Source organism: Neophocaena asiaeorientalis, unplaced genomic scaffold, assembly GCF_003031525.2.
Source record: "Neophocaena asiaeorientalis asiaeorientalis breed wild unplaced genomic scaffold, Neophocaena_asiaeorientalis_V1.1 scaffold177, whole genome shotgun sequence".
In the NCBI taxonomy this organism is placed as follows: domain Eukaryota; kingdom Metazoa; phylum Chordata; class Mammalia; order Artiodactyla; family Phocoenidae; genus Neophocaena; species Neophocaena asiaeorientalis.
In genome coordinates this window covers 2,417,082-2,443,587 of record NW_020172779.1, presented here as the reverse complement: position 1 = coordinate 2,443,587, position 26,506 = coordinate 2,417,082, and positions in this window count along the sequence as shown.

The window sequence follows — 26,506 nt, the reverse complement described above, 5'->3', positions numbered from 1 at the left end:
AAAAAAAAAAAAAAAAAAAAAAAAAGAAACTTCTATTTCTAACCAAGATGGAATGACAGGAACTAGACTTAATCTTTTACCTGAAATAACTGAAAAACAGGACAATATATATGAAACAATGGGTTTCAAGTTACTGTACATCAGCAACAAAGGACTATATTCCCTGAGAGGTGGAAACAAATGTTTCCTACAATTGTTATGGCTTTATGCCTAGAGACACTTTCCCAGTTACAGAGCATGGAAAAGGAACCCAGGTTGAACCCATCAAACTCCCTGGAAGGAAGAGATGACTCTGGGAGTCCAGAGAGGACAAGGTGGCTAGAATTCAGAGGATAGGCTACCAGAGATGAATGAGTTGCAGAGAGCAGGCTTCATAGATCTGCAGAGGATATTCCTTGAGTCTTCAGCTGAGTATCAATCAGCACATGTAAGTAAATAAACTACTCAGGCCAGGAAAAGAGCTATCTGAAAGCATTATAAGGAACAACACTTGGAATTCAAACAGGGCTGAAATATAGTTTCTGTTCCTACCAGCCAGAACAGAGAACATCATCATTTATAGGACACTGTGCTGATACTCAAAACAGATCTGTCTCAATAGTGGGACAGAATTAGCCTTAGACTAAATATTGCTCTGGTCTCACCTAACGCTGTTTAAAAATATACTTAAAAGGATTAAATTTCTTCCAAGGAATTTAAACTGCATTTAAAAAATATTTGTAAGAATACAAAAATATCTAGCCATTCAACAACGTATAATAGTCAATGTTGGGAACCCAATAAAAAAATTCTAGGCTTACAAAGAAGCAGAAAAATATAACCCATGATAAGGAGAAAAAGAAATCATTGGAAATAGGCCTCAAATGACATAGACATAGAATTAGTAGAGAAGAGCATTAAAAGTTAATAGAATATACTCCACTATTTCAAGAGCTAGAGGAAAGATGAAGCATATTTAGTAGAGACAGGGAAAAGAATTTTTTTTTTTTTTTTGGTATGCGGGCCTCTCACTGTTGTGGCCTCTCCTGTTGTGGAGCACAGGCTCTGGACGTGCAGGCCCAGCGGCCATGGCTCACGGGCCCAACCGCTCCGCAGCATGTGGGATCTTCCCGGACCGGGGCACGAACCCATGTCCCCTGCATCGGCAGGCGGACTCTCAACCACTGCGCCACCAGGGAAGCCCAAGGAAAAGATTTTAAAGACCCCAATCAAACATCTAGAAATGTAAACTATAATGACTGAAATGAAAAATCAGACAAGCAACCAAATGGGATTAACAGCAAATTAGACATTGCAAAAGATAAGGCTTATGAGCTTGAAGCTATAGCAACAGAAACTATCAAAATGAAACAGAAAAATAGAGTATTATTGATCTGGAGGACAATATCAGGAAGCCCAATGTATGTGTAACTGGAGTCTAGTAAAGAGGGGAGAGGGTCAGAAAAAACAGGTAAAGAAATAATGACTGAAAACTTTTCAAATTTGATGAAAACTATAAATCCACGAACCCCAGACCTTAACAAAATTCAAGCACAAGAAACATGAAGAAAACTATACCAGTGTATATCATAATTAAATTGCAACTAATTTGTTATAAATAGAAAAACCTTGAAAGCAGTCAGATGAAAAAGATGCATTACATATAGAGAAACAGAGAAAAGAAGACGGAAGATCACACACTGGAAACAATGCAAAGCCAAGAGAATATGGGTCAAAATATGTAAAATCCCAAAGGGAAAAAACGGTTACTTCAAGAGAATTAGAAGACAAGCTACGGATTGGCAGAAAACATTTTCAAAAGATACAGCTAATAAACGACTGTTGTGCAAAGTACACAAAGAACTCTTAAAATTCCATGTTAAGAAAACAACCTAATTTAAAAAATGGGTCAAAGATCTTAACAGTCACTTCACCAAAGAAGATATACAGATGGCAAATAAGCATATGAAAAGATGCTCCACATCATACGTTATCACGGAAATGCAAATTAAAACAACAGTGAGGTACCACTACACACCTATTAGAATGACCAAAATCTAGAATACTGACACCACCAAATGCTGGTGAGAATGTGAAGCAATAGGAACTCTCATACATTGCTAATGTGAATGTAAAATAGCACAGCCACTGTGGAAGACAGTTTGGTGGTTTCTTATAAAACTAAACATATTCCTACCACATGATCCAGCAGTTGTGCTCCTTGGTATTTACCTAAAAGAGCTGAAAACTCACGCCCACACAAAAACTTGCACAAGGATGTTTAAAGAAGCTTTATTCATTATTGCCAAACCTTAGAAGCAAACAACCTGTCCTTCAGGGGTGAATGGATAAGTAAACTATGGTACATTTAGATAATGGAATGTTATCCAGTGCTAAGAATAACTGAACTAACAGCCATGAAAAGACATGGAAGAATCTTAAAGGCCTATTACTAAGTAACAGAAGCCAATTTGGAAAGGCTACATACTGGATGATTCCAACTATATGATATTCTGGAAAAGGCAAAACTATCAAAAAGATCAGTGGTTGCAGGGGGTGATGAACAGGCAGAGCACACAGGACTTGTAGGGCAGTGAAAATACTCTGTATGATATCATACTTTGTATGATAGGCATACCTCGTTTTATTGCACTTCACTTTACAGCATTTCACAGATGACACATTACAATTTGAAGGTTTGTGGCAACCCTGTGTCTGGCAAGTCTATCAACTCCATTTTTCCAACAGCATTTGCTCGCTTCATTTTTCTTTGTCACATTTTGGTAATTCTCACAATATTTCGAACTTTTTCATTATTATTTGTTAAGATGATCTGTGATCAATGATCTTTTTTTCATACAGCAGGTTTTATTAGTTTTCTATTTTATATATATTAGTGTATACATGTCAATCCCAATCTCCCAGTTCATCCCCCCACCCCCCCCACTTTCCCCCCTTAGTGTCCATATGTTTGTTCTCTACATCTGTGCCTCTATTTCTGCCCTGAAAACCGGTTCATGTGTACCATTTTTCTAGATTCCACATACATGCATTAATATGATATTTGTTTTTCTCTTTCTGACTTACTTCACTCTGCATGACAGTCTCTAAGTCCATCCATGTCTCTACAAATGACCCAATTTCATTCCTTTTTATGGCCGAGTAATATTCCATTGTATATATGTACCACATCTTCTTTAGCCATTTGTTTGTCGATGGGCATTTAGGTTGCTTCCATGACCTGACTATTATAAATAGTGCTGCAATGAACATTGGGGTGCATGCATCTTTTTTTTTTTTTTTTTTTTTTGCGGTACGCAGGCCTCTCACCATTGTGGCCTCTCCCACTGCAGAGCACAGGCTCTGGACGCGCAGGCTCAGCGGCCATGGCTCACGGGCCCAGCCGCTCTGCGGCATGTGGGATCTTCCCAGACCGGGGCATGAACCCGTGTCCCCTGCAGGCGGACTCTCAACCACTGCGCCACCAGGGAAGCCCCATGCGTCTTTTTGAATTATGTTTTTCTCTGGGTATATGTCCAGTAGTGGGATTGCTGGGTTATATGGTAATTCTATTTTTAGTTTTTTAAGGAAACTCCATACTGCTCTCCATAGTGGCTGTATCAATTTACATTCCCACCAACAGTGCAAGAGGGTTCCCTTTTCTCCACACCCTCTCCAGCATTTATTGTTTCTAGATTTTTTGATGATGGCCATTCTAACTGGTGTGAGGTGATACCTCATTGTAGTTTTGATTTGCATTTCTCTAATAATTAGTGATGTTGAGCAGCTTTTCATGTGCTTCTTGGCCATCTGTATGTCTTCTTTGGAGAAGCGTCTATTTAGGTCTTCTGCCCATTTTTGGATTGGGTTGTTTGTTTTTTTAATATTGAGCTGCATAAGCTGTTTATGTATTTTGGAGATTAATCCTTTGTCCATTGATTGTGATCAGTGATCTTTGATGTTACTATTGCAAAAAGATTATGACCCACTGAAGGCCTGGATGATGGTTAGCATCTTTTAGAAATAAACTATTTTTAGATTAAGGTATGTACATCGTTTTCTTTAGATATAATGCTTAACAGACTACAGTACAGCGTAAATGTACCTTTTTTTTTTTTTTTTTTTTTTTTGGCCACACTGCATGGCTTGTGGGACCTTAGTTCCCCGACCAGGGATTGAACCCGCACCCTCGGCAGTGAAAGTGTGGATCCTAACCACTGGACCACCAGGGAAGTCCCTAAATACAACTTTTACATGAACTGGGAAACAAAAAAAATTCACGTGACTCACTTTATTGAGATGTTCACTTGATTGCCATGGTCTGGAACTGAACTCACGGTATCTTCGAGGTATGCCTGTATGTTGTTCTAAGCCATAGAATGTACAACACCAAAAGTGAATTCTAAGGTAAACTATGAACTTTGGGTGATTATGATGAATTAATGTAGGTTCATCCACGGGGGAAAAAAAAAAGTGTCATTCTGGTGAGCGATGCTGATAATGAGTGAGACTGCACATGTGAGGGGGAAGGGGGTAAACAGGAAATCTCTGTACCTGCCTCTCAATGTTTTAAAAAGACATATGTATACATATAGCTGAGTCACTTTGCTGTACAGCAGAAACTAACACAACAATGTAAAGCAATTATACTCCAATAAAAAAAGACCAAAAAAACCTATCACCTGAGAATTCTATACCTTAAAAAGAATATTTCAAAACTGAAGATAAAGTAGACATTTTAGACATACAAAAGCTGAAATAATTCATTACCAGACAACCTGCACTTAAGAAATGTTAAAGGAAAAAATAAAAAAAAAAAAAAAAAAAAAAAAAAAAAAAAAAGAAATGTTAAAGGAAGTTTTTAAGGTAGAATGAAAGTGATATCAGATAGAATCTGAATCTACACAAAGGAATGAAGAGCAATGGGCAATTATGTGGGTAAATATAGAGACTTTTCTTACTATTGAATTTTTAATTTACTATTTAAAGAAAAACAAATTAACAATGTATTCTAGGGTTTACAACATAGAAGTAAAATGTGTGAAATAATAGCACAAAGGCCAGGAAGGGGGAAATGGAAGTATATAGTTGCCAGGTTCTTATACTATACTTGATGTGGTATAATATTAGTTTAAAGCAGGTTGTGAATTATTAAAGTTATATAATGCAAAACCAAGAGCAACCACAGAAGTAACACAACAAAGAGTTATTGTCAACAAACCAATAAAGGAGATAAGATAGAATCATAAAAATATTCAATTAATACAAAGAATGAAGAAAAATAGGAAAAGGCGAACAGATGAGACAAATGGAAAGCAAACGGAGTCATTTAAATTGGTAAATTTAAACCCAATCACATAAACAATCACATTATATGTAAATGGTCTAAACAGCCCAAGAAAAATGCAGATATTGTCAGATTGAATTAAAAAAACAAAATCCAATTTATGCTGCCTAAAAGAAATCACTTTAAATAAAAAGACTTGTATAGGTTAAATGTAAAATGATGAGATATATACACATATATATAATAACACATCAAAAGAGAGCTGGAATGAACATATTAATAGTAGACAAGTATATTTTAGAGCAAATACTTTACCAGGGATAGATAAGGTCATTTTATAATGATAAAATATCAACTGATCAAGAAGATAGAAATTCTAAATATTTATGAACCTAATAAGAGAGCTCCAAAATACATGGAGCAATAACTGATAGAACTACAAGGAGAATTTAGATGAATCTATTGGGTTGGCCAAAAGGTGCCTTTGGTTTTTTAGTAAAAAATAAAACACATGGGACTTCCCTGGTGATGCAGTGGTTAAGAATCCACCTGCCAGTGCAGGGGACAAGGGTTCAAGCCCCAGTCTGGGAAGATCACACATGCCACAGATCAACTAAGCCCGTGCACCACAACTACTGAAGCCTGTGTGCCTAGAGCCCGTGCTATGCAACAAGAGAAGCCACAGCAATAAGAAGCCTGCACACTGCAACGAAGACCCAACACAGCCAAAAGTAAATAAATAAAATTTTTAAAAATAAATTTTAAAAAACACACATTTTTCATTTTCACCAAGAACTTTATTGAACAATGTCTTCACCCTTTTGTTCCACTACCGTCTGCCATTTTTTCAGGCAACTTCATAATTCCATCTTCACAAAACTTTTTATCTTTCTGAGCAAAGAACTGTTCCAAGTGCCTTTTACAGTCTTCCAGGGAAATTTTTTCCAGTAAGAGAATTTTGTTAAGACCGAAATAAATGCAAAATCCGAAGGTGCAATGTCTGGTGAATACCACGGATGAATTAGAACTTCCCAGCCAAGCTGTAACAGCTTTTGCCTGGTCATCAAAGAAACATGCAGTCTTGCCTTATCCTGATGGAAGATCATGTGTTTTCTGTTGACTAATTCTAGAAGCTTTTCGTTGAGTGCTGCTTTCAGTTGTTCTCATTGGGAGCAGTACTTGTTGGAATTAATCGTTTGGTTTTCCAGAAGGAGCTCATAGCAGAGGACTCCCTTCCAATCCCACCATATACACATCACCTTCTTTGGATGAAGACCAGCCTTTGGTGTGGTTGGTGGTGGGTCATTTCACTTGCCCCGTGATCTCTTCCATTCCAAATTATTGTACAGTATCCACTTTTCATTGCCCGTCACAATTTGTTTAAAAATTGGAACGTTTTCATTATGTTTCAGTAGAGAATCTCATGCAGAAATACGGTCAAGAAGGTCTTTTTCACTTAACTTATGTGGAACAGAAACATCAAAGTGATTAACATAACCAAGCTGGTGCAAATTATTTTCAACGCTTGATTTGGATATTTTGAGCAGTCAGCTATCTCCCACATGGTATAATGTTGACTATTCTGTTAATGTCTCAACTTGATAGCTATCAACTTCAACTGGTCTACTCCGACTGTGGAGCATCGTCCAGCAAGAAATCTCCAGCACGAAACTTTGCAAACCAGTTTTGACACGTTCAATCAGTCACAGCACCTTCTCCATACACTGCACAAAACTTTTTTGGGGTTTCAGTTGCGATTTTACATTTCTTGAAATGATAAAGCATAATATGCTAAAAATATTTTTTCTCTTCAATCTTAAAATGGCTGCAAAAATTTCACCAGTTTTGATAAGTTTTTTTTTTAATGTACAGTGATATGACAGCTGTCACAATACAATCTAACAAAATTCTTTTGAATGGGGCTTCCCTGGTAGCGCAGTGGTTGAGAGTCCGCCTGCCAATGCAGGGGACACGGGTTCGTGCCCCGGTCCGGGAAGATCCCACATGCCACGGAGCGGCTGGGCCCGTGAGCCATGGCCGCTGAGCCTGCGCGTCCGGAGCCTGTGCTCCGCAACGGGAGAGGCCACAACAGTGAGAGGCCCGCGTACCGCAAAAAAAAAAAAAAAAAAAAAAATATTCTTTTGAATGAAGTTAAAAACGACTAAGCTCTACTTGAGCCATCTTACAGAAAACAACGAATGAACCTTTCGGCCAACCCAGTACAAATATAGTTGAAGATTTCAATGCCCCCTCTCTCAATAATCGATAGAACAAGCAGACAGAAAATCAGTAGGTGGGGCGGTTAATCTTATGTGCCAACTTGACTGGGGTAAGGGATGCCCAGATAGCTGGTAAAATATTATTCCTGGATATGTCTATGAGGGTGTTTTCAGAAAAGATTAGCATTTGAACCAGTAGACTGAGTAAAGATTTCACCAATGGGAACGGGCATCATCCAATTCCTTCAGGGCCGAAAACAGAACAAAGGGTGAATTCCCTTTCTTTTTTTTTTTTGCGGTACGCGGGCCTCCGGACGCGCAGGCTCAGCGGTCACGGCTCATGGGCCCAGCTGCTCTGCAGCATGTGGGATCTTCCCGGACCGGGGCATGAACCCGTGTGCCCTGCATCAGCAGGTGGACTCTCAACCACTGTGCCACCAGGGAAGCCCCTCCCTTTCTCTTCTTGAGCTGGGATATCCATCTTTTCTTGCCCTCAGACATTGGAGCTCCTGGTTCTCAGGCCTTCAGACCCTAAGACTTAAAACAGCAGCCTCATGGTTCACAGGCTTTTGGACATGACTGAATTATACCACCAGCTTTCCTGCTTCTCCAACTCACAGATGCAGACTATGGGGACTTTTTGCACTACATAACTGTGGGAGCCAATTCTTTTAATAAATCTCCTTTTATGTGTATCTTATCAGTTCTGTCTCTAGAGAACCCTGACTAATGTATTATTAATATAGAAGACTTGAACAAGACTATCAATCAACTTGACCCAATTGATATTTATAGAACACATGACCTAACAACAGCTGAAAACATCTTTTCAAATGCACATGGAATATTTACAGAAGTTGACCACATGCTGTCTTGTAGAACAAGTCAATAAATTTAAAAATTTCAAAATATACAAAGTGTGTTCTCTAAACACAATAGAACTAAATTAGAAATCCATAAAAAAAGATATTGAGAAAATCTCCAAATATTTAGAAACTAAAAAATTTGGAAACTAAGTAACACATTCCTAACCTAATCAAGTGGGAAATTAGAAAGGGTTTTGGAATAAATGAAAAAGAAAAACAACACATCAAACTTTATGGCATACAAATAAAGCCGAACTTAGAAGGAAATGTACAGCATCAAATATCTATACAGGCATACCCTGTTTTATTGCGTTTTGTTTTTTGTGCCTTACAGTTTTTTGTTTTTTTTTTAACAAACTGAACACTTATGGAAACATTGTGTTGAGGAAGTCTATTGGCACCACTTTTCCAATAACATTCACTCACTTTGTGTCTCTGTGTCACATTTTGGTAATTCTTGAAATATTTCAAGCTTTTTCATTATGATTATATTTGTTATGGTGATCAGTGATCTTTGATATTGGTACTGTAATTGCTTTGGGGTGCCACAAACCACACCCATATAAGACCACAAACTTAATAGATAAATGTGTGTTTTCTGACTGCTCCACCCACTGGCCAATCCTGTCTCTCTCACTCTCCTCAGGCTTCCTTATTCCCTGAGACACAACAATATTGAAATTAGGCCAATTAATTACCCAACATAGTCTCTAAGTGTTCACTGAAAGGAAGAGTCACATGTCTCTTACTTTAAATCAACAACTAGAAATGATTAGGCTTAGTGAGGAAGGCATGTCAAAAGTTGAGACAGGCCAAAAGCTAGGCCTCTTGTACCAAACAGTGAGCCCAGTTATGAATGCAAAGGAAAAGTTCTTGAAGTAAATGAAAAGTTCTACTCCAGTGAACACACAAATGATAAGAAAGTGAAACAGCCTTATTGTTGATATGGAGAAAGTTTTAGTGTTCTGGATACAAGATAAAACCAGCCACAACATTCCCTTAAGCCAAAGCCTAATCCAGAGTGAGGTCCTAACTCATTTCAACTCTATAAGGCTCAGAGAGGTGAGTAAGCTTCAGAAGAAAAGTTTGAAGCTAGCAGAGGTTCATGAGGAAAGTGCAAGGTGAGAAAGCAAGGGCTGATGTAGAAGCTGCAGCAAGTTATCCAGAAGATCCAGTGAAGATTATTAATGAAGGTGGCTACACTAGACAACAGATTTTCAGTGTAGATGAAACAGCCTTCTATTGGAAGAAAATGCCATCTTGGGTTTTCATACATAGAGAGAAGTCAAGGCCTGGCTTCGAATCTTCAAAGGACAATCTGACTCTTTTGTTAGGGGCTATTGTAGCGGGTGACTTTAAGTTGAAGCCAACGCTCATTCACCATTCCAAAGATCCTAGGGCCCTTACGAATTATGCCCAATCTGCTCTGCCTGTGCTCTGTAAATGGAACAACAAAGCCTGGAGGACAGCACATCTCTTTACAACACGGTCTGCTGAATATTTTAAGCCCACTATTGAGACCTACTGCTCAGTAAAAAAGGTCTCTTTCAAAATATTACTTCTCATTGATAATGCACCTGGTCACCCAAGAACTCTGATGGAGATGAATAACGAGATTAATGTTGTTTTCATGCCTGCTAATACAATATCCATTCTGCAGCCCATAGGTCTAAGAGTAATTTAGAATTTCAAGTCTTATTATTTAAGAGACCGAGTTTGTAAAGCTATGGCTACCGTAGATAGTGATTCCTCTGATGGATCTGGGAAAAGTAAACTGAAACCCTCTGGAAAGGATTTACCGCTCCAGATGCCATTAACATTTGTGATTCATGGGAAGAGGTCAAAACATCAACATTAATAAGAATGTGGAAGAAGTTGGTTCCAACCTTCATGTATGACTTTGAGGGGTTCAAGACTTCAGTGAAGGAAGTACCTGCAGATGTAGTAGAAATAGCAAGACAACTAGAATTAGAAGTGGAGCCTGAGGGAATCCCCCTGCGTTCCAGTGGTTAGAACTCTGAGCTTTCACTGCTGAGGGCCCGGGTTTGATCCCTGGTCAGGGAACTAAGATCCCACGATGTGTGAAGAAAGAGAGAGAGAAGGAAGGAAGGAAGGAAAGACGGGAGGGAGGAAAGGAGGAAGGAAGGGAAGTGGGGCCTGACAATGTGACTGAATTGCTACAATCTCGTGATAAAACTTTAACGAATGAAGAGTTGCTTCCTATGGGTGAGCAATAAAGTGGTTTCTTGAGATGGAATCTACTCCTGTTGAAGATGCTGTGAAGATTGTTGAAATGACAACAAAGGATTTGGAATATTACATAAGCTTAGTTGATAAAGCAGTGGTAGGGTTTGATTCCAATTTTGAAAGAAGTTCTACTGTGGGTAAAATGCTATCAAACAGCATTGCATGCTACAGAGAAATTGTGCATTAGAATTTTTAGATTCCACAAAGCTGGAGGCATCACACAACCTGATTCAAACTATACTACAAAGTTATAGTAGTCAAAACAGTATGGTACTAGCATTAAAAACAGACATATAGACCAATAGAACAGAATTAAGAGCTTAGAAATAAACCCCTGCATATATGATCTAATACTATTAGACAAGGGAGCAAATAATACTCAACAGGGAAAGGACACTTTCCTCAATAAATGGTGCTGCGAAAACTGGACAACCACATGCAGAAAAATGAAATTCAACACTTATCTTACACCACTTACACTTAAGTCTTTAATCCATTTTAAGTTCATTTTTTCTAAGACCTGAAATCATAAAACTTGTAAAAGAAAACATAGGAGGGACTTCCCTGGTAGTGCAGTGGTTAAGAATCTGCATGCCAATGCAGGGGACATGGGTTCAAGCCCTCGTCTGGGAAGATCCCACACGCTGCAGAGCCACTAAGCCCATGCGGCACAACTACTGAGCCTGTGCTCTAGAGCCTGGGAGCCACAAGTACTGAAGCCCAAGTGCCACAACTACTGAAGCCCATGCACCTGGAGCCCATGCTCTGCAACAAGAAGCCACTGCAATGAGAAGCCTGCACACCACAATGAAGAGAGTAGCCCCCTGCTCGCTACAACTAGAGAAAGCCCCCACGCAGAAATGAAGACCCAACGCAGCCAAAAATAAATACATAACTAAAATTAAATAAATAAATAAAGTTTATTGGGAATTCCCTGGCAGTCCAGTGGTTAGGACTTGGTGCTTTAACTGCTGTGGCCCGGGTTCAATCCCTGGTCAGGGAACTAAGATCCTGCAAGCCACATGGTGTGGCCAAAAAAAAAAGGTTTATCTAAAAAATGAAAAGCAAACAAAACAAAGAAGAAAATCTCATTTTATTCGTCTCACTTCCATTCCATTGTCAATAGTTGAGTACATTTCCCTTCCCGTTTCTATGCATATATATACCTTATATGTGTACATACATACACATGCATCTGTTTTTTAAACAGATATAGAATCATACTATAGTAATGTCCTGGTACTTGCTTTTTACCTTACATGCCTTAAAGCTCTTCCTGTATTAATACATATACCTTTACCTCAATCTTCTTAATAGCTACATAAAATTCTATAGAAGAGAAATGTGCTATATTTTATTTAAACTCTCTCCTGCTGAGGACATTTAATCATTGACTTTCGTTTTCCATCTCCTATTTCTACAATGTTTTAATTTTCCTTATAAATGTATAACACTTTTTACGAATTAAAAAAAAAAGGAAAAAATGTTAAAAAAAAATAAAACCTCTCTCAAGAGCTGGCAGCCTGGTCTTCAAGCACTGGAGATGTCACTGCCCTGCACCTCAGGGATTTTAGTCATGCCCACCCATACGCCCTTCCTCTGCAAGCGAGTCATTTTGAACAATTACTTAACATCCCTCAAATCAGACCCTCCAGTTCTAAGGGCCTTGAGCTACATGTGAATTTTAAGAGCACTCAACCTGTTGTAACCAATCTTGTCACTTATAAAGCAAGTTTAATAACACATCACAGAGTTATTATGTGAAAAGAGGGCTGAGGTGAAAGTTGGCCTCTAGGATAGGGGCTGCCATACAGTTGGCCATTTCCCAAGAAAATCAAAAACTACAGAAGGAAAGTGTAAGGAGCTCTTTTCTCCTTTTTTTTTTTTTTTTTTTTTTGCGGTACGCGGGCCGCTCCCTGCTGCCGGCCTCTCCCGTTGCGGAGCTCCGGACGCGCAGGCTCAGTGGCCATGGCTCACAGGCCCAGCAGCTCCACGGCATGTGGGATCTTCCCAGACCGGGGCATGAACCCGTGTCGCCTGCATCGGCAGGCGGACTCTCAACCACTGCGCCACCAGGGAAGCCACTCCTTTGTCTTTCTTAATGGCTCTTAGATTTGACGTACATAATCAGAGTCACCTAGGGTGCTTGTTAAAATTGTACACTCTAGGCCTCACCTACGATGGTTTTTATTTAGTTGATGTGACTGGGGCCAGGAATCTGCGTGTTAAGCAGTCGATGCTCCAGGTGATACTAATGCTGCTGTCTCACCCCACTGCAGAAACACAGTTTGGTCCCACTGGAGCTAAGTCAGAACAGGAGCTACTCTGCTGCTATGGTGACGTCCAAACTTAATGAGGTGAGAATGAAGAAGAGAGTGGCCCAGCTCTTGTTTTGGTCCCATCCTGTGACTTCATCAGGAAGGGGCTGAAAATACACAGAAAAGTAGCACTAAAGGGCAGTTAATCTTGAGCAAATACTGAGAATGTAACCTAGGAACGTGTTAAGTCCTTTATATCTTGGCTTAATTCTAGAAAGTCCTTAGAGGTGATTTACCGAAAGGCTGGGGGCCTGAAACCAAGGCTGCTGGGCCCTGATCATAATTGTTGAGGCTCTAGGGCAAGCAGCATAAATCCACTTGGCCTATATTTGGTAGCTTATGCTACATTCATTTATTCATTCAGTTAGCTAACTGTGTCTACTTTAGACTGAAGCTTCAAAAGGGCTTTTTCTACCAGAGTAGACATAATTTAAATAGGATATGGGGGTGGTGGTGTGATGAATTGGGAGACTGGGACATGTATACACTGATGTGTATAAAATGGATGACTAATAAGAACCTGCTGTATAAAAAAATAAAATTCAAAAATTCAAAAAAATATGCATAACACACACACACGCATGCACTCAATCAATTAATCCTCTTTCCTATAAAAAAATAAATATTGGCTACAATAAAAAAAAGAAAGAAATAGTATAGTCAGCTTTTATAAAGGCTCAACACTATATATACTGGCATCAAGAAAGACTGGTACATCCTTATGTCACTGGTTTATTTAAGAAACATTTATTGAATACCTCTTTGTCTCTGGCATATATTTTTATTAGGCTACTTTGAGTCTTCAAATGTCGCTTCCCCTGTCAAGCTTTTCTGAAAGCTCTCAGGTGGAATGAATCTTTAAAAATTATTTATAAATACATTTATTTACTTATTTATAGTTATACCTTGACTTGTGCCCCCCCCCCCGGGGAAATTCAGATTGATGTTACATGTTATACAATCAAAGAATTTTGTGGCTGGAAGGAGTTTTATTATAACACTAGTCTCAATGTAATAAAATTCACTATTTACGTATCTGTTCCCCAGGCAGATCACAAACTTCAGGAAAGGAGACTGTATCTCACTCATCACTGAATCCCAACAAGGTGTTCAGCAAACGAATACACGTACGCATATACAAACACCTCTGTATGAATGCTGTCCTTCAAAGTACTACCTTGGGAAACAGTACATTTTTCCAATAGTAATGACACTGCATAGAATCCCTCCCTAGAATTTGAAATGATCTTCAGAGCCAGTGTCAAAAGCACATAAGACAACAAGAAATATTTTAATTTTCCCTTTGATTATTCCCCAAAACATCTTTTTTCCATTGATTATTATGAAATTATTTGAGGTCCTTTCCAGAAGTCAAATTCCTCCTTAAAGGATTAGGAATCTCCCCAGTTGAGGGTGTAAATCTTGTTGTAGATGACCTCTAAACATTTTAATCCTGGCCTGCCTCAGTGACTCTACCGCTGTCTCACCCTACCTGTGCCCAGAGCTACTTTGACTTAGAGACTTAGGTTCAAACCCCAGCTCTGCTGCCTGTTATCTGTTCATACATGGGCAAGTTATTTGAGCTGAGTTTCAGTGGGATGTGTAGTTAATTTTGTATCAATTTGATGGAGCCAGGTGATACCTAGAATAATGTTTAACCAAGTATCTGGGTGTAGTCTGTGAAGGTGTTTCTTGGTGAGATTTACCTTTGAATTGGGAGACTAAGTAAAGCAGATTGCCCTCCCTAATGTGGAGTAAGGGAGAATTCACTCTCTCTGCCTGTTTTCTAGCTGAAATATGGGTCACCTCCTGCACTTGGACTGAAATGACACCACTGGCTTTACTGGGTCTCCAGCTTACAGATGGCAGGTCATGGGACTTCTCAGTCTCCATAATTGTATGAACCAATTCCCTTATAATAAATCTTTCTTTCTTTCTCTCTCTCTCTCTCTATATATATACATAATTTCCTATTGGTTCTGTTTCTCTGGAGAACTCTAATACACTCATTCTCCTTATATGTGAAACAGGGAAAATAAGAGCCATATATGTTAGCACGGTGCTAAGTACTGTATATATATCTCACTTAATCCTTTAACCTCAAAAAAGATAGGTACTACTGGGACTTCCCTGGCAGTCCAGTGGTTAAGACTCCACGCTTCCAATGCAGGGGGTGTGGGTTTGATCCCTGGTTGGGGAACTAAGATCCCACACGCCATGTGATGTGGCAAAAAAAAAAAAAAAAAAGATATAGGTACTATTGATAGGATTATCCCCTGCATACTCAAAGTCCTTGCTCCCTTGTGGCACTGACATTCCTTGGGGTAATATCCCCCTACCACCAAGGAACCAATTCTTTTTGCATCTCAGTCAAATTCCAAGGGGAGAGAATCTGATGGGTTCAAGTTAATGACTGGTCCCTGTTGGGCAAAATTCTCAGAAAAGCCTGTTCTATCATCTGACCTACAGATGGGCTTGTTTGATCAGATTCCCACACCTGGGCCATTCAGCTTTGTTCAGGGGAAATTAGTGGCGGGGGAGCTGTTGGTCTTATGCTAACACAATGACAATTTATATTTAAGAACCACCTTTGGAGTGGTAGAGGCCAGGACTCCCTGGGATCACTAGGAGGCTTTGGACCTGGCAAGCTTGCTAAGGTTGGACCTGTATTTAGTTTCTTTCTAAGGACTGAGGCAGAAAGGGTACAATATCCCAGGGTGTGCTCTTTAGGAAACAGTGATCTCCTATCACTTGTTTATTGCCGAATTCCAAGCCTTAGAACTGTGCCTGGAACCTGGCAAGCATTCAAATAATATATATTAAATAGATAACTAAATCCAACAATTCAAGGCCTTCCTGAGAGAGGCAGCTCCAAAGATCAATAGCCGTGAACTAGTCTTTCTGTGGCTGTATGATCTAGAGAGAAACCCATGCCCCTAAATACACGTCCAGGAAATGCTTTTGCTGTTAAGAGATTTTCAGTTCTCTTTAGGCATGGAATAACAAAATCCTGGAGGAAAGTACTGATGAGGGGACCTCTAGAGGAGGCGGGAGCGCCCTCTAGGGGCCAAATAAAATATCCTCAAAAATGCAGCACTGACACTGTAGGCAAATTTCTTTAAGAAAAAATGTTAATGCTTTAAAATATAGTAACATCACCAGAACAACAAACACAATGACAGCTTTAACAATTCTCCTTTAACTACACAGTCACCTAGCAAATAAAGTGTCTTTTATATTCCAGGTTCTGTGTAAAGTATAGGATATTTGGATGAAGTTGAGGATGAGGAAATGTGTAGCAAAAAAATACCTTTGTACACTATTGGTGGGAATGTAAACAGGTAAAGCATTATGGAAAACAGTATGGATGGTCATGAAAAATTAAAAATAGAATTACCCTATAATACAGCAATGCTCCTTCTGAGTATATATCCAAAGGAAATGAAATCAGTACCTCAGAGAGATACCTGCACTCCCATGTTCACTGCAGCATTACTCACAGTAGCCAAGACACAGAAACAAGCTATATGTTCATTGACAGATGAATGGAAAAGGGAAATGTGGTGTACATATACAAAGAAATATCATTTATCATTCAGTCTCCAAAAACAGGGAAATTCCGTTATTTGTGACAATAGAAATGAACCTGGAGGACATTATGCTAAGTGAAATAAGTCTCACACCTAAAGACAAGTCTCACACTTAAAGCCAAGTACTATACAGTACCACTTATATGTGGAATCTATAATAGTCAAATTCATAGAAGCAGAGAGTAGAATGGTGGTTGCCAGGGGCTGGGGCAGAGGGGAAAATGGGGACCTATTAGTCAAAAGGTACAAAGTTTAAATACGTACTGGAGATTTAATGTACAGCATGGTGATATAGTTAATAATACTGTATCGTATACTTGAAATTTGCAAAAAGTAGATCTTAAATTTTTTTTGTGTAACAATTAACTATGTAAGGTGATGGATATGTTAATAAGCTTGATTGTGGTTATTATCTCAAGTGCACGTGACATAAAAACATCACATTGTAGATAGGGTGACAGCATCATGGCAGCATAAGGCACTCCTCTCTTTGTCCCCCTTTTTTCAACAAAGAATTAGACATCCATCCATGAACCACAGTACCTTAGTGGGAGCTGTGGGATCCAGCAACACGTGCCAAGGGACACAGGAGGAGTCTCACTCACCTGTGTATCCAGTAATAAGCAGACAGACCTCAGTACAGGACGGAACAAGCAGAGCAGCAAACGCCGCAACCCCTGTCACGCGGTCAGGAAAAAGCCTGGAGAATAAACTGGGCAGATACCCATAGTCAAGAGCGAAATTTTAGAAGTCCAGCCTACCTGAGAAAAGATTCAAGTACCTCATTAAAGGAAAGAGAGTCTGAATGCAGCCAAGACAATAAGAACTTTACCAACACCAGTCTCCCCCCACCATGGCAACACTGCACGGGGCTGACCTATCAGGCGGCGGTGAATTCTCCTGCAGGAAAAAAGGAGAGTGGTGAGTGACCAGGGACGCAGGACACAGCTGAAGAAACTTGTTTCTCTCCAGCAGCATCAAGAGGACCAAGGTAGAACCTCCATGAATGGGAGGAGAGAGGAGATCAGGAAACGGACAGGTAAGACTGTCAAAGGGCATTAAAAGAAACATAGTCAGCAGGAAGTCCATCCACAAGCCTCTGGGAGTCCCACAGCCAGGGATCTCCCTACCAAGTCCACAGGCACCCCCAATACCTTGAGGGCTAAACCCATAGCTCCCTCCAGTCTGCAACTGGCTCCTTGTACACTCCCAAGTGTGGCGACAAGAGAAAGCTGCCGTAGACGGTGAATGTGCTTAGAAAACGGGCGAAGGTTTGTGGGCAAGGAAGAAATTAGAGCTCGAGCTATAGTACCACTTTTAGAAAACAAAAGAGAGGTTTCAAGTAGCCAGCCTGGTGAGTTGTAAGAACGAGGGAAGACTTAAAAGCTTAAGAATTCCGCCACAAGAGGGAACAAGATGAGTGGAACAGGTGTATCTACACAAAGGCAGAGAAAACCCCAGAAAATATCAGCACCAGTGAACTGAATACCTATATGAAGGCAACTAGCAAAGATTTAAAGAGGCATCTGCTTCTTTAAATGCAAAAGCAGCAAAGCAAACTACAAGGAACATAAAGGATCAAAGAAACAGATTATCACCAAAAGATGCTAATAATCCTCTAATAACAGAGCTCAAAACACAAAATTTGCAATGTGGTTGATGAAGAATTCAAAATAACTGTTATGAAGAAACTCAATGAGCTACCAAAAAAATTTTTAAAACCCTCAGATAGACAGATCAATGAAATCACACACACACAAAAGCACAGGTTCAAAATGAGATATTTACCAGAGATAGAAATCATCAAAACGAGCCAGGCAGAAATTTTAGAGCTGAAGAATTCAGTAAATGAAATGAAAAATGCAGTACAGCACATCTGCAGTAGAGTAGAGCACCTGCAGACAGCATAAGTGAGGTAGAGGGTAGGAATTTTGAAATAACCCAGTTAGAGGGAACAAAGAAAAAGAGTGAAAAAAAAGAGAAGAAAGCATTCACGATCTATGGGACACCATTAAAGAACAAACATTAGAATAATCAGGGTCTAGAAGGAGAAGAGACGAGGAAGGGGACAGATTTAGAGAAATGGCAGCTAAGAACTTCCCAAACCTGGGGAGAGAATTAGACATCCAAGAGAGTGGAATGATATATCCTTAGTGTTGCAAGAAAAAAACTGCCGGCCAAGAATATTCTATTTGGCAAAGCTATCCTTCAGATGTGAAAGAGAAATACAGACTTTCCTAGGCAAACAAAAGCTGAGGGAGTTAATAACCACCAGACCTGTAAGAAATGCTGAAGGATGCTCTTCAAGCTGAAATGAAATGACATAAAAATATACAAAAGTATACAATACACTGGTAAAGGTAAATATAAAGTCAAACTTAGAAAACTCTAATTCTGTAATTGCATGGTGTGTTAACCACTTAACTATAGTATAAAGAGCAAAGGAAAAGAATACTAAAAATAATTATAGCTAGTATAATTACAACTAACACCAATGTTAAAAGAGGTGTAATTATAACTAATACCAATAATGACATCAAAAAAATAAAATGGGGGAGTAAAAATCTGAAGCTTTTGTAAGCAAAGTTAAGTTGCTATCAGCTTAAAAATCGACTGTTTTATCTACGAGATGTCCTAGAGTAGATGCACAAAAGATAAACAGAACACACCACCATGGAAAATCACCAATTTAAAAAGATATGCAGAAGGGGGAGGGGGTGGAAATACAAAAGAACCAAAAAACAATGAACCAGAGTCATTAGCAAGTCCTTACATGTCAATAATAACTCCAAACATAAATAGGTCGAATTTACCAATCAAAAGGCACAGAATGACTGGATGAATTAAAGAAAAAAAAGACTCAACTATATGCTTCATACAAGAAACTCACTTCAGCTCACAGAAGCTCAGGTAAAGAGATTCCATGCAAGTGGAAACCAAAAGAAAGCAGGGGTAGCTATAATTATATCAGACCAAATAGACTATAAGCCAAAAATGGTAAAAAGAGACAGAAGGTCAATACATAATGATAAAGGGATCAATTCATCAAGAAGATATAACAATTACAAACATGTGCAAACCCAACATTGGAGCACCAAAATATATTAAGCAAATACTAAGAGATCTGAAGGGAAAAAATAGACAATAATAGCAGGGAACTTCAATACCCCACCCTCAACAATGGACAAGATCATCCTGACAGAAAATCAACAAGGAAATGTTGAATTTGAACCATACATTAGACCAAATGGACCTAAGAGATATTTATAGAACATTCCATCCCACAGAAGCAGAATACACATTTTTCTCTAGGGCACATGGAACAAGTCCCAGGATATGATGTAATAGACCACAAAACAAGGTCTCAGCAAATTTAAGAAGACTGAAATTATACCAAGTATCTTTTCTGACCACAATAGTACAAAACTAGAAATAAGTAACAAGAGGAAATCTGAAAAATCTACAAAAATGTAGAAATTAAATAACACACTATTGAACAACCAATGGGTCAAAAAAGAAATCAAAGGGAAATCAAAAACTACCTCAAAGCAAATGAAAATGGAAACACAATATACCAAAACCTATGGGATGCTGCAAAAGCAGTTCTGAAAGTTTATAGCAATAAATGCATGTATTAAGAAAATAGAAATCTCAAACAACCTAGCTTTATATCAAAAGGAACTAGAAAAAGAAAAAAAAAACTAAGTCCAAAGTAAGCAGAAGGAAGAAAATAACTAAAATAACTAATATCTGAGCAGAAATAAATGAAATAGAGACCAGAAAGACAATTTTAAAAAATCAACAAAACCAAGAGCTGTTTTTTCAAAAAAGAAAAATGGACAAACCTTTACCTACTCTTCCTAAGGAAAAGACTCAAATAAAACCAGAAATGAAATAGGAGACACTACAACTGATACTACACAAATACAAAGGATCATAAGAGACTACTGTGAATAATTAAATGCCAACAAATCAGATAACCTAGTGAAATGGATAAATTTCTAGAAACATACAACTTACGAAGCCTAAATCATGAAGAAACAGAAAATCTGAAGAGACAATAACCAGTAAGGAGATTAAATCTGTAATCAAAACCTCCCAATACAGAAAACCCCAGGACCAGATGGTTTCACTGGTGCATTCTATTAAACATTTAAAGAAGAATTAATGGCAATCATTCACAAACTCTTTCAAAAAACAGAAGAGAAGGGAACACTGAAAACTCATTTTAGGAGGCCAGCACTTGAGATAAGGACAGCACAAGAAAACTATAGTCTAAAATCTCTGATGAATATAGTGTCAATGAAAAATTAATCAGCCAACTGATGAAAGAAATAAAAAATGTTATTCAAGCCAAATTGAGGATTATAACCCGGGAACAGCCTCTCAGAAAGCTCCGAGAACTCTTCTGTCCATTAGAAGTCAAAGCACAGTTATATAAGTTTTTTGAGACAGAGGGCTGTACATTAAATAATGTATTATTGACAGTTTACACAAGTACAAAGTGGTGGGTCATGGGACCCCTTACAAGATTAAAAAGGAATGTTATCTTTTAAGGAGTTGTCTTGTTGATGCTAGGAAAACGTTCTCCTTTATGGTTGAGAAGGTATTTCTGCCAATGGGGAGGTTTGGTTGATGCGTGATGCAGAAACACAATGCACAGTAGGGGGAGAGAGAAGGCCAAAGGGCAGAGAAAACTTTTTATGTTTAAACTTTTCTTGTCTTGCCATAAAATATAAGTTTCATTTCACAATAGGTACAAAAATTCTCAACAAAATATTAGCAAACTGAACAACACATTGAAAAGATTATACATCATGACCAAGTGAGATTTATCCATGGGATGTAAACGATTCAACATACGCAAATCAATAAATGTGATGCACCACAATAGAATGAAAGATGAAAATTACATGAGCATCTCAATATGCATAAAAAGCATGACAAAATACAATATCCTTTTATGATAAAAACACTCAACAAATTGGGCATATAAGGCACATACCTCAACATAATAAAGGTCATATATGACAAGCTCACAGCCAGCATCATACTTAACAGTGAAAGGTTGAAAACCTTTCCTCCAAGATCAGGAAGACAACAAGAGTGCCCACTCTAACCACTCTTAATCAACACAGTACTTGAAGTCATAGGTAGAGCAATTAAGCAAGATAAAGAAATAAAAGGCACCCAAATCAGAAAGGAAGAAGTAATATTGTGCTCACGAATCAGAGGAACGAATACTGTTCAAATGTATATACTACCCAAAGCCATCTACAGATTCAGTGCAATCTGTGTCAAAATTCCCATAGCATTTTCCACAGAAATAGAAAAAGCAATCCTAAAATTTGTATGGAAACACAGAAGAGCCCAAATAGGCAACTCAATCATGAAAAAGAATAACAAAGCTAAAGGTATCACACTTCCTTATTTCAAACCAGATTACAAAAATGTATCAAAATAGTATGGTATTGGCTAACAGACACATAGACCAATGTAACAGAGTCAAAAACACATAAATAAACCCCTGAATTTACAGTCAACTAATATTTGACAAGGAAGCTAAGAATGGGGAAAGGATAGTCTCTTCAATAACTGTGTTGGGAAAACTGGATCAGCACACGCAGGAGAATGAAATCCAACCCCTGTCTTATACCACTCACAAAATTAACTCAAAATGGATTAAAGACACAAAGACTTGATACTGTAAAACACCTACAAGAAAAATAGGAAAGAAGTTCTTTGACATTGGTCTTGACAGTGAATTTTTTAGATACAACACTGAAAGCACAAGCAACAAAAGCATAAATCAGTAAGTGGTATATATCAAAATAAATAGCTTCTGCACAGTAAAAGAAAACCAAAAAATGAAAAGGCAATGTACAAAATGAGGGAAAATATTTGCTAACCATATTGGAGCAGGTGTTAATATCCAAAATACATAAAGAATTCACACTTAGCAAAAATAATATGATTTAAAAATTGGCAAAGGAAATAGACATTTTTCCAAAGACAATATCCAAATGGCCATGAGGCACATGAAAAGGTGCTCAACATCACTAACTATCAAAGAAATGCAGATCTAAACCACAATGAGATATCACCTCACACCTGTTAGAATAGCTATCATCACGAAGACAAAAGATAACAAGTGTTGAGCAAGGGTGTAGAGAAAAGGGAACCCTTGTGTACTGTTGATGGAAACGCAAATTGGTTCAGCCATAGTGGAACACATTATGGATGTTCCTCAAAATTAAATATAGAACTACCATAGGATTAGGCAATTCCACTTATGGGTACATATTCAAAGAAAATGAGAACAGGATATCAAAAGAGATAGCTGCACTCCCATGTTTAGTGCATTACTCACAATAGCCAAGATATGCAAACAACCTAAGCATCTGTCAATCTCAGGTGACAGATGAATAGGTAAGGGAGATGAGAAACATATATTACATATACACATACACACACACACACACACACACACAGTTGACCCTTGAACAATGAAAGGGTTTAGGAGCACTAACATACCACCCCCAGGTCAAAAATCCATGTATAACTTTACAGTCATCCCTCCGCAGCCATAATTCTGCATCTACAAATTCAACCAACTACAAACTGTGTAGAACTGTAGTATATATTTATTGGAGAAAACCTTGTGTAAGTGGACCCATGTAGTTCAAATCCGTCTTGTTCAAGGGTGAACTTATCAAAAGAGATAGCTGCACTCCCATGTTTAGTGCATTACTCACAATAGCCAAGATATGCAAACAACCTAAGCATCTGTCAATCTCAGGTGACAGATGAATAGGTAAGGGAGATGAGAAACATATATTACATATACACATACACACACACACACACACACACACAGTTGACCCTTGAACAATGAAAGGGTTTAGGAGCACTAACATACCACCCCCAGGTCAAAAATCCATGTATAACTTTACAGTCATCCCTCCGCAGCCATAATTCTGCATCTACAAATTCAACCAACTACAAACTGTGTAGAACTGTAGTATATATTTATTGGAGAAAACCTTGTGTAAGTGGACCCATGTAGTTCAAATCCATCTTGTTCAAGGGTGAATTATATGTGGAATATTGTTCAGCCACGAGAAAGAAGGAAATCCTACCATTTGTGACAACGTGGATGGACCTGAAAGCATTATGCTAAGGGAGATAAGTCAGACAGAGAAAGACAAATACTATATGATATCACTTATCTATGGAATCCAGAAAAGCCAAACTCATAGAAGCAGAGAGTAGAATGGTGTTACCAGGGATTAGGGATATGGGAACTGGGGAGATGTTGGTCAATGGGTACAAACTTCCAGTTAGAAGATGAATAAGTCTCGGAGATCTAATGCACAGCATTTGTGATTATAGTTAACAATAATGTATTATGTACCTAAAATTCCCCATATTATATAATCATTTCTAATGATAAAACCACATCAGAGTTCCTTGTTTGGGGTTTTTTATAAAAAAAATTAATACCTACATGTTTAAAATTCTTTGCAATGGACTTTCTTAAAAGGACTGGAAAGAAAGTGAATTTTCAAGAATTTTTTCTAGAATGTAATCCTAAAGAAAAGCATATCATTGTAATCCCCCAAATTACACACACGTTCTACAATTTTACCGAGGGATCAAAGCCAGATGAAGGAAACGAGAACGAGTAGCAGTGAGTGAAGTTAAGATGCAAAGTTTTTAATTTTGATGGTGAGTATGGTCTTCACATGATGATAATACAAGACCCAGCTGATCATACTGAGGATTGATAGTAAGTTATACCATATTTTTATACAAACTCTGATGAGAATTAAAAAATTAAATAATCCTAGTAAAGATTCAATTAAACTCTAACGTGCAGCTATCAGTAGTGGCCATTTGTACCTTACGTGTCAGCATTCACTCATCCTTTTTTTTTTTTTAAATAAATAAATAAAAACATCACTTACCCTTCTTCTGATAGCAGTGTTGCAGTTTTCCTAGGGGAAACAACGCTTAGATATTCTCTGTCCATGTGATTCAGATGGAGTTCACTCCCAGAGCCAGAGCTGGGCATGTAACCAAGAGGTAGCTATCAACTTGTACTCTCGGGCTCCACTATTGGTTCAGGAATGTGCACATTCTTGGATCTTTTGCTGGAGCAGGTGAGAGAGGGGTGATTTCTTTTCTGCTCCAGCTGCAGGTTCTGGGAAGCCACCAGGCAGAGAACACTTTCCTGAGAGTAAAACCAAAACAAAGAAAAGAAGAAGTGAAAGATGGAGTAGGAGAGTGGTCTGAACGAAGTCAAGTACCTGGATCCAGCTGAGACAAGCTAAATGTATCCCTGGATTTTCAGTTGTGTGACCCAATAAACTCTTTTTTTTTGGCCATGCCGCGTGGCTTGTGGGATCTTAGTTACCCAACCAGGGATCGAACGTGGGCCCTCGGCAGTGAAAGCACAGAGTCCTAACCACTGGACCATCAAGAAATTCCCAAACTCTGCCTTTTAAAAGCCAGTTTTCTAGGGGACACTCTTGCACTGCTGGTGGGAATGTGAATTGGTTCAGCCACTATGGAGAACAGTATGGAGGTTCCTTAAAAAACTACAAATAGAATTACCATATGACCCAGCAATCCCACTACTGGGCATATACCCTGAGAAAACAAAAATTCAAAAAGAGTCATGTACCAAAATGTTCATTGCAGCTCTATTTACAATAGCCCAGAGATGGAAACAACCTAAGCGCCCATCATCGGATGAATGGATAAAGAAGATGTGGCACATATACACAATGGAATATTACTCAGCCTTAAAAAGAAATGAAATTGAGCTATTTGTAATGAGATGGATAGACCTAGAGTCTGTCATACAGAGTGAAGTAAGTCAGAAAGAAAAAGACAAATACCGTATGCTAACACATATATATGGAATTTAAGGGGAAAAAAATGTCATGAAGAACCTAGGGGTAAGACAGGAATAAAGACGCAGACCTACTGGAGAACGGACTTGAGGATATGGGGAAGGGGAAGGGTGAGTTTTGACAGGGCGAGAGAGAGTCATGGACATATACACACTAACAAATGTAGTAAGGTAGATAGCTGGGGGGAAGCAGCCGCAAGGCACAGGGATATTAGCTCGGTGCTTTGTGACAGCCTGGAGGGGTGGGATGGGGAGAGTGGGAGGGAGGGAGACGCAAGAGGGAAGACATATGGGAACATATGTATATGTATAGCTGATTCACTTTGTTATAAAGCAGAAACTAACACACCATTGTAAAGCAATTATACCCCAATAAAGATGTTTAAAAAAAAAAAAAGCCAGTTTTCTGTTACTTGCAACCATAAGTATCCAGCTTAGTGTAACTTACATTTTTCACCAGCTCTAAGTCTGTGGATTGCTCCTCTTCTAGGACCAATCATCCTAAACCTAGTTTATTCTTTTTCAACCTAAACACAAACTATGACTAAAATAATGGTATGTTCCTAATGCACATGGCTTCATTCCCCGCCATCATGGGAATAGAATTTATACAGTTACAGGATTTCATTAGACTGAGGTTCACCCAGGTTGTCCCAACTTAGTAATTGACGATATAATTCTTTTAATTGTTCAGGTTAAAAACCTCGAAGTTGTCCTTGCCTCCCCTCTTTCCCTCACCTTACGTCAAGCACTTCAGCAAATTCTGTTAGCTCTTCTTCCAAATATGTTCAGAACCTCACCACCTCTAACTTACTGCAACCCATGATTGGCTCTCGCTTGTATTGTTCCAATATCTTCTCAAACGCTCCCCCATCTTTCATTTTGTATTGTTAGGGTTGTTTTCCACACAAGTCTCCAGAGATATCCTTCTGATGTGCAGTTAAATCACTTTATTAGTCTATCCTAAAACTCATAAGCATTTCCTATCCCCCTTCGTTCATCCACATGGCTTCATTTTTAATAAGATGAGTACATTTTAAAGTCCTAAATTCATGATTAGCTGAATAAACTTCACTTCCACTA